The 9,602-nt window shown below is 43.9% G+C and overlaps 1 non-coding gene across 1 annotated transcript; it reads right to left on the bottom strand.

Annotated features, from left to right (window-relative positions):
* Positions 1-5,291: 5,291 nt before the first annotated feature.
* LOC139000824 (U6 spliceosomal RNA) lies at positions 5,292-5,398 on the bottom strand. The gene has a single exon (XR_011469725.1). It is a non-coding gene; the product is annotated as a U6 spliceosomal RNA (small nuclear RNA).
* Between the last annotated feature and the right edge of the window lie 4,204 nt (positions 5,399-9,602).

Raw genomic sequence — 9,602 nt, forward strand, 5'->3', positions numbered from 1 at the left:
TCATGTTCTCCAAAGCAGCTCAGAAGAATTGTGGAGAACTCGTGGTTTCTCTTATCAGTGGCTGTCCCCAGCATCAGGTTCATGATGGGCTGACTGACATTCCAGGGATGCATAAAGAGGGTCCCAGACTTGGAGCGCATTCTAAGGACCCCCCTTCATTCAAAAAAAGGTCCCAAGGGCAGAACACCTGGGATCACAGTAGGAATTTTGTGACTGGAGAAGGCGGTTGCGGAGGACTGCCCTCCTCATGGGCTCAGAGGCTACTGTGTCCTGTCCATAAGTGAGGGCCATAATGAGAGCAGGTGGCAGGTGACCAGGATGTGGTGAAAAATCCCCCAAATTCATGTGTGGGTGCTGGGACTTGGCGGGGCCTGTCCAATACTGGGCAGGAAGTTCTCCTGCCCCCCGTGCCATAGCACATGCCCTGGGTAGGCGTGGATAGAGGAGTGTTTCTTGCTCATGAAGAAGGCATGTTCGCCTCAGACTTTGTTTCTAGGTCATTCTTAGTGGTTCCTACTACCTCCTTGTATCTCCTGGGCACTGGGATCTCATAGAGGCTGCCTGAGCTTGGGCTCCTACAGTTTTCCAGTTTCTGCCTCGTGCATATAGTGTCTGTGTTAAAGAGAAAATCTCAGCCCCCAGGTGGCACCCTCAGGCTAAAAGCCCATGATACCAAGTCTAGACTCAAATGCTGACCTCATTACAGTTTGAACCTCTTCCAGAAACCTCAACAGCCAGTCTGGAATTTTCTGGTCAACACCACTGTGGTAATCTGTCTCGTGGTCCCTCTGCCTGGAACATGAGTGTTGTTTGGGCATCACAATACAGGGGGTACAGAAGAGCCTACAGAAAAGCCAGGCCTCTCTCTCTCTGTCTCTCTGTTAGTGGTCAGAGCACACAAGGGCCATCCACAAGGACTGGAACAAGTGGCTTCCAGTGAGCACCACTGAGGTACAACTGCTCTGGGGCCGTCACGGGGAGCTAGTCCAGGCCCTGGACTCAAACACTCCTCCCCACTGGGAGCCTCCATCGCTGGCCTGACGCCGCTCCATGGTCAGGCTTCCCTGTGCACAAGTCAGGCCCCCAGTACTGAAAGGGACATCAGCCTGCCAGGGAGCCAGAGCCATGGCCTCACATGTCCATGCCTGTCATTCACTGCATCCAGCCCCTTCTTGAATTCAAGTTCTTGTGGCCTGTAAATACATTTACATTCTTTTCAGCAAAATACTAAGCTGGCATAAACCTCTGCTTTGTTCTGTGTCCCGTCCTAAGAATAAGACATCCTTTTGTGGAGGATGGTCTAATGTTAGAAGAGTTTCCCCTCGTGATCCTCCTTCCCATCAATCAAGGAGGTGGTAAAGCAACGCTGAGCCAGTGACAGGCCCCGGGTCTGAAGAGTGGACAACCCAAGCCAGTTCCCAGAGAGCACTTAAGTGGACACAGGTGAAGGTCACACCGGGGAGATGGGGGTATGGAGGGCCACCCTGAGGGGCAATACAACCAAGTGAAAGGGAGATGTCCTAGTGTGCTCTTGGATCCCATAGTCAATGGACAGTTAGCTGCCCAGCAAGGAACAGGCTCCCTGCCCACCTGCCACTGCATTCTGGCCCTCGGCTGTCTCAGTTCGCTCACTGAGTGTCCTGCCAGAGGTGCACTAGGGAGAAGGCCGCACATCCAGGCCCAGGAGCAGGGCTCCATTTGCCTGTATGTCTCCCTAAATGTGAGGAAGTCAGTCCTTCTTTTTCTCCTTCTACTGCCTCTCATTCAGTGCCAGCCACTCACGTGCTTGCTGCTCTCTGCTGGGTGTCAGCAGCTTCCTAGCTTGTCACATACAGCAACTGGCCCTTTGTTCTCTTTTTATTGCCATTCCTTTCTTTTTCTTCTACCTTCCACTCTTTTAGCTTGGCCCATCAGTGTAGGAGCTCATTTTTCCATTTCTTAAGTATATTTCTTAATAAGATCAGAGAGGAAGGGAGAGGGAGAGATGGATAAAACATCAATAATGAGACAAATCCATTGGTTGGCTGTCTCCTGCACATCCACCTGGGGATCCAGGGGTAAACTCTGGCCCCTGGTCCAACTGAGAATTGAACTATGTCCTATTGGTGCATAGGCCTACTGTGCCACACTGGCCAGGCACACTCTGCTTCTTCTAGTGGGAAGAGAAAATGCTGAAGTTTCTGTAACAGTGAGCTCCCCACCCCCCCAAAAAAGAGGATAAGAGAACAAGGGTCAGAAAATGTATATCTCTTACAGCAAATGCTCTCTTTCTTTTCCTCTCTCTCTCCTATTCCCTCTCCCTCTCCCTGTCCGTCTGTCTGACATGCACCTTGTCTTCCCATCCCCACCTTGACAGGGAAGAGTGTCCAGAATGGGAATCAGAACCTCTGGAATTTGAGGAAAAGCATAAAAATTGTCAGGTTCGGGGGGAGGAAGGGCATAGGCAAAACATCCTGTGGCCTGGCAGTTAATTCCTCCCCACATAGAGATCATGTCCCATTACCTTGTGGGAAGATTCTGCTGTGGGGCTAACTTATGTAAAGCACTTGACAGCATGTCCTCTTCTGGAATCGCCCACTGCTATTAGCATTGATAGTGATTATTAACCACCAGATGCAAGATAAGGAGGAAAGATAAAAGTCCATGCACCCTGGCAGTGTGGCTGGGCAGGTTCCCGTGCACCAAAAAGTTCACCGATTTGATTTCTGGCCTGGTCACATGTCCAGGTTGCAGGTTCCTTCCCCAGGCCACCAACATTGTTTCTCTCTCACATGAATGCATGCTTCTGTGTCTGTCTCTCTCCATTCACCTCTCTCTAAAGAATCAATTTTAAAAACCCACCATATTAAGACAAAACAAAGGAAAACTCATTGCTGCATGTTGCCTCTAAAACAGAGTGTCCTGCACTTGACGCTTTATTTGTTCTAGAGACCACAACTGAGAAATCCAGCAGAATTCTTTATTGGAATCTGGACTTTTCCATCAAAATATTCAGAAAAGCATAGTGTCAAGGCAATGAGGATTAGAAAGCGCCTGTTCTGATAGAGACCGCATCTGTGAAGATGGGCACAGAAGGGACCTGGATAGGAGGTGACTGCTGGTGCACAGGGATCATGTACATGAAGGCCCTGTGGGCGGGGTCTCTAGGCCATCAGAAAGCAAGCGGGGAGAGTAAGGCACACATAGGAGGTTCCTTACTACTAGAATGTACCCCAGAGTCCACCAATCTGCACAGCACTCAGGCAGGCTAGATATAGGGCAGCTGGAGCACACGAGTGTCAAAGGGAAGACTCTGAATAAAGAAGAGCCAAAGCCTGGTCTGCTTGGCTCAGTGGATGAGTTTCGACCTGTGAACCAGGAGGTCAGGGTCCAATTCCCAGGCGGGGACTTGCCCATGTTGTGGGCTCTTAGCCCAGTAGATATCTTGGGTGGTAGATGTGGGGATTACCAAGCAATGATTCTCTCTCACCATTGATGGTTCTAACTCTTTCTCCCTCTCCCTTCCTCTGTGAAATCAACAAAAATATATATATCTAAAAGTATGTAAATAGCTTAGGGTTTTGATACCCCGAATATCCGTTTAGAAATACAAGAAGGAGCTCTTTGTCACGGTCAGGACTTTTATGCTGTTCCTTCTTCTCATTTAATCTTCCTTTCTAGTCCACTTCCCCATGGGATTGTATATAAAGTGATCTACTTCATGCTGGGAAGTTTTGTATTGTTTGTCTTGTTGTATTTCTCTGCACCATAATACGTTATCAATACAAACCTACAGTGGAAAAATTAAGCTGAGTAAATTTGGCGTCCAAATGGCTTTATTAAGTATTTCACCAATCCAGGAGCATACCAGCTGGCAATGAAAAAGGGGCTCACTGAGCCATACCATCCATGATTTGTTCCTCCCCACAACGCGCAATCTGACAGGCTAGATTTTAAAATCCTTAAAAAGTTGAGTTCCCAGCTTCCAAAATATTCAATTAATTTCACATACACTGTTTCAATAAAAATAATGTTAAAAACCACACATTATTGGGGTAATTTTTAAAATTGAAGTTGGAAGTCTTGTTGATAACTATACACTCAACAGTCCAACAGGTGAGTTTTTAAAAACCTTTCCCATTCATGATGTTTGTTTATATTCACTAATAAAAATACTGAGGATTCAAGATATGTCATAGTTTGGGTGATCATACACTTTGTGGTACATTAAATGTCCAAGAGTTGGAGAGAAACAGCATGAGTAGTTCTCCAAAAAAATACGTATCACAATCTAGGGGCACTTTTGTTCACTCCATTCAGAAGTGTAGTCAGGAAAGCTAACTGGTTCAGTTTAAGTGGTAATCTCTGTTTCAATCTTAGTGTAACCACTTCAGAAAGTGCTGATGTCATTTAAATAAGCAAAAGGATGCCTACATTTAGACTTCCTCAAACTTTTATATCATTCTGTATGCAATTTTTTCCCTACTTATACTATTCCTTTCAAGGTTGAGGACATACAAAATGTCACAGGAAGGAGGTCAACAATTGTTTTGCAGCCTTGGTGGAGGTTCCCCAATCCTTTTCTCCATTTAGGTTTTCCAAGGAGAATATGTAAATTGTTTACCCTCGCTAACTGGAAACAGGGCAGCATGCCATGAAGAAGTAACACACTGCTTCATTTATTTTTTTAATCTTTATTGTTCAGATTATTACAGTGGTTCCTCTTTTTCCCCCATAGCTCTCCTCCACCCAGTTCCCACCTCACCCTCTGCCCTTACCACCCCACTGTCCTCATCCATAGGTGTACGATTTTTGTCCAGTCTCTTCCCACGCCCCCCACACCCCCCATATTCCTTTACCCCCACAAGAATTGTCAGTCCACTCCCTCTCTATGCCCAATTCTATTATATTCACCAGTTTACTCTGATGATCAGATTTTTTTATTCACTTGATTTTTATTTTTTTTTATTCCTTTTTTTAAAAAATATATTTTATTGCTTTTTTACAGAGAGGAAGGGAGAGAGATAGAGAGTTAGAAACATCGATGAGTGAGAAACATCGTAAGCTGCCTCCTGCACATCTCCCACTGGGGATGTGCCCGCAACCCAGGTACATGCCCTTGACCGGAATCGGACCCGGGACCCCTCAGTCCGCAGGCCGAAGCTCTATCCACTGAGCAAAATCCGGTTTCGGCAATTCACTTGAGTTTTAGATTCACTTGTTGATAGGTACATATTTGTTGCTCATAATTATTATCTTTAACTTTCCTTCTTCTTCCTCTTCTTAAAGAATACCTTTCAGCATTTCATATAAAAAATATGGAATGATTCACGAATATGCATGTCATCCTTGCACAGAGGCCATGCTAGTCTCCTCTGTATTGTTCCAGTTTTAGTATATGTGCTGCCAAAGCTAGCACAGTTCTCTTTCTTTTTTAATAACTATATGTATTATTTAGAAACATTAAGATCTCATTATGTTTTTAAAAGAATGAATGAATGCACTCTTTCATGAGCCAATAGTCTTATTATTTTTTAAGTTTATAATGGTCTTATTATCCATCAGTGAGTGAGATCATGTGGTGTTTTTCCTTCATTGACTGGCTTATTTCACTTAGCATAATGCTCTCCAGTTCCATCCTTGCCCTTGCAAATGGTAAGAGTTCCTTCTTTTTTACAGCAGCATAGTATTCCATCGTGTAGATGTACCAAGGTTTTCAAATCCATTCATCTACTGATGGGCACTTAGGCTGTTTCCAGATCTTAGCTATGGTGAATTGTGCTGCTATGGACATAGGGGTGCATATATCCTTTCTAATTGTTGTTTCTGGTTTCTTGAGATATATTCCTAGAAGTGAGATCACGGGGTCAAATGGGAGTTCCATTTTTAGTTTTTTGAGGAAACTCCATACTGTCTTCCATAGTGGCTGCACCAGTCTGCAATCCCACCAGCCATGTACGAGTGTTCCTTTTTCTCCACATCCTCTCCAGCACTTGTCGTTTGTAGATTTGTTGATGATAGCCATTCTGACAGCTGTGAGATGGTACCTCATTATTGTTTTGATTTGCATATCTTGGATTATTAGTGACTTTGAGCATGTTTTCATATGTCTCTTGGCTTTCTAAATGTCCTATTTTGAAAGGTTTCTATTTAGGTCCTTTGCCCATTTTTTTATATATTCTGTGGCTTTGGGGTGAAGTGTTCTGAAGATGTCAATTCAGTCCATCTGATCTAGTGAGTCATTTAGGATAGTTGTTTCTTTGCTGATTGTTTGTCTAGAGGATTTATCAGGTGATGTCAGTGGTGTATTAAATTCCCCTACTATGATTGTATTGTTGTCCATTTCTCCTTTGATATCTTCCAGGAGATATATATATATATATATATATATATATATATATATATATATATATATATATATATATATATATTTGGATGCTCCTGCATTGGGTACATATATGTTTATCAGGGTTATATCTTTTTGTTTTAATGATCCCTTTAGTATTATGAAGTGGCCTTCCTTATCTCTAGTTCTGGCCTTCACTTTGAGGTCTATTTTGTTCGATATAAGTATTGCTACCCCAGCTTTTTTTTCATTTTCCTTTGCCTGAAAGACATTTTTCCATCCCTCCACTTTCAGTCTCTGTGAGTCCCTTCTTCTGAGGTGGGTCTCTTGTAGACACAAATGTATGGGTCATGTTTTTTTTTATCAATTCTGCCACTCGATGTCTTTGGTTGGAGCATTTAGTCCGTTTCCGTTTAAAGTTTTTATTGAAAGGTCTTCTTAATAGCCATTTCTTTTTTTCTGTGGCTGTTTTCTTTCTGAGCTTTTTATTTCTTCTTTTTACACCAGTCCCTTTAGCATTTCTTGCATTGCTGGCTTGGTGGTGATAAACTCCCTTAGCCTTTTTTTGTCTGTGAAGCTTCTTATTTCCCCTTCAACTTTGAATGATAGCCTTGCTGGATAGAGTATTCTTGGATTCAGTCCTTTGCTTTGCATCACTTTGTAAATTTCTGTTTATTCTTTTCTGGCCTGATGTGTTTCTCTTGAGAAATCATTTGATAATCTAATGGGAGATCCCTTAAATGTAACTTTCCATCTCTCTCTTGCAGCCTTTAAGATTCTCTCTTTATCCTGAACATTTGCCACGGTAATTATGATGTGTCTTGGCGTGGGTCTTTTCGAGTTCACCTTGTTTGGGACCCTCTGTGCTTGTGTGATTTTTTTCTTCCCCACCTCTGGGAAGTTTACTGATATTATTTCTTCCAATAGGTTTTCTAAATCTTGTTCATCTTTCTGTTGTTCTGGCATCCCTATTATTCGTATGTTGTTTCGTTTCATGTTGTGCCATAGCTCCCTTAGGCTCTCCTCCTGTCTTTTAATTTTCTTTCTCCAATTGCTGTTCAGTTTGGGCGTGTTTTGTTTCCCTGCCTTCTAATTCCCTAATTCGGTCCTAGTCTAATGTTGAAACTTTCAATGGTGTTTTTTATTGCAGCTATATCACTCTTCATTTCTTCTTGGTTCTTACATAATTTACTGATTTTTTTCATCAGTTTCTTCTTGCTTCTTGCATAAGTTGTTGATTTTTTCCTCCATCCGGTTTATGCCTTCCAGGACCCTTAATCTGAATTCTTTTTCTCTCATGTTAGCTGCTTTTCTGGCGAGTCTTCTTTTTCTTTCCTTTGGGGGTTTCTTTGTCTACCCATGTTTGGTCGTACTACCATATCTAGATGTTGAGTCATTCAGGGGCTGCTCCGTGGGTGGCAGTGACTCCTTGGGCTGAGGTTGCTCCTCAGGCGATTGTGGTAGAAGTTGCTCCTCAGTTGGTAGCAGCTCCTCTGGTGGGTGCTGTTCACAGTTGTGGTGGCTCCTCTGGCTGGTGGGGGGAGGCTTCACACACAGCTGCTGTTCCTCAGACAGAGGGTGTGGTGATCAGGAGGCTGCTGTTCCTTGGATGGGGGCGGGCTACACAAGCAGCTGCTACTCCTTCGAATTGTTCCTTTTCATCCCACACTGCTTCATTTTGTATGCAGTTCACTTCAAAGAATTTATGCACTTATGGTCAAAGGCACATTGGGAAATTTAGGGGCAAGACTTCAACTCACAATCCAAACACATTGCTTTTATGTGTTTGTAGTAAAATAAGACAAGAATTCCCATTTTGTGGAAAACTTTATTCTGAAGTTTGTTTGTTTTTAATTTTATTGTTTATGGTATTAGAAATAGTAGTACATATGTCTCTCTTTTTATTCTTTTTCCCTAGCGACCTCCCCCAGGCCTCTGCAACCCCCGCCCCAGTGTCTTGCACTGTCTTGCACTTTTCAGCCTGTGCTGAAAAGGTGTCAGTGATGCTGAAGTATTTATTTAAAATACAACTGAAGAATAATATTTTAACTTAAGTAATTAATGATGAATGAATATGAAGGCACATTCTCTGGAAATGGGCTGAAATTCAGACCTTAGTATTATTTCTATGTTTCTCGCTGTCAAATGCTCCTTCTGATTAAAAAATGTTAATATACCTGCCCTGGCCACTGTGCCTAAGTGGGTGGAGCATCAGCCTTGGCATGGCAGGATCCCGGATTTGATTCCAGGTCAAGGGCTTGTCCCTGGGTTCTAGTTAACCAATAGATGTTTCTCTCTATCTATATCCCTATCTATCTCTCTATCTTTCTCACTCCCACCTCCACTTCCATGCTTTCTGTTGAAATAGGACAACAATAGAAAAAAGTCCTCTACTGTGGATTAACAACAACAAAACACACAGATACATCATGCCACGTACATATAATAAAACCAACATTGAAAAACTTCTCCAGCCACCTAAAAGTGACTGAAAATCCCAGTGCACCAATGTCTGAGGGGAAAAGAGATTGAGAGGCTGCAGGGCCATAGCACAGGTTTAGAGCTGGTAGGGGGCTCGAAAGAGGCCGCTGACCCTGCTTCTAGCCTGAGTGGGTCCTTATGGTACCAAGCCCCAGTGTTAGTTTTCAGAGTGGTGTTGTTGCCCTTATCAAAGGAAGATCTGCTTCTGCAATAACATAGAGGCCCCCAGCTTTCCCCTACTCTTCTCCTGTTCCTCTGCTCCTTGCTCATCCCTCCCAAAGGAATGATGGTCATCTTTCATATTCACTGTGCCAGGTCCTTCCCTGCCCCAGACTGAGGGTCAACGTATGTAGCAACAGGAACAGACCTTAACCAACTAGAAGCACACCCTGCCGAGAGATTCAGAGCTACAGCCCCGCTGGGACTGAGAACACACCATGCCCTGGGATGTCTTGGAGGCTTGGGCCCAGTGGCCTCCTCTCAGCACCACATGCAGGTGGCTGTGATTTTTGTTCTGTGGGCCCTCTGCTTGTGCTTAAGCTCGGCAGGTATTGGGAAGTGGAGCAGCAGTGGCAGGAATCACTCCCACCTCCACAGCAGCGCTAGTAATGTTCGGAAACCAGGATTAGGCCGAAGCCATCAGTCGGACATCCCCTGAAGGCTCCGGGACTGCAAGAGGGTACAGGACTGGGTGAGGGACTCTTCCGAGTGTACAAAGTTCATGCACTGGGCCTCTAGTATTAGAAATAAACTACAATAAAATGTAACAAAATTCAAATACTTGGAGGCTAAATAG

This window comes from Myotis yumanensis, unplaced genomic scaffold (assembly GCF_028538775.1).
Source record: "Myotis yumanensis isolate MYYU_CA2020_CCGP unplaced genomic scaffold, mMyoYum1.0.hap1 SCAF_33, whole genome shotgun sequence".
Lineage (NCBI taxonomy): Eukaryota > Metazoa > Chordata > Mammalia > Chiroptera > Vespertilionidae > Myotis > Myotis yumanensis.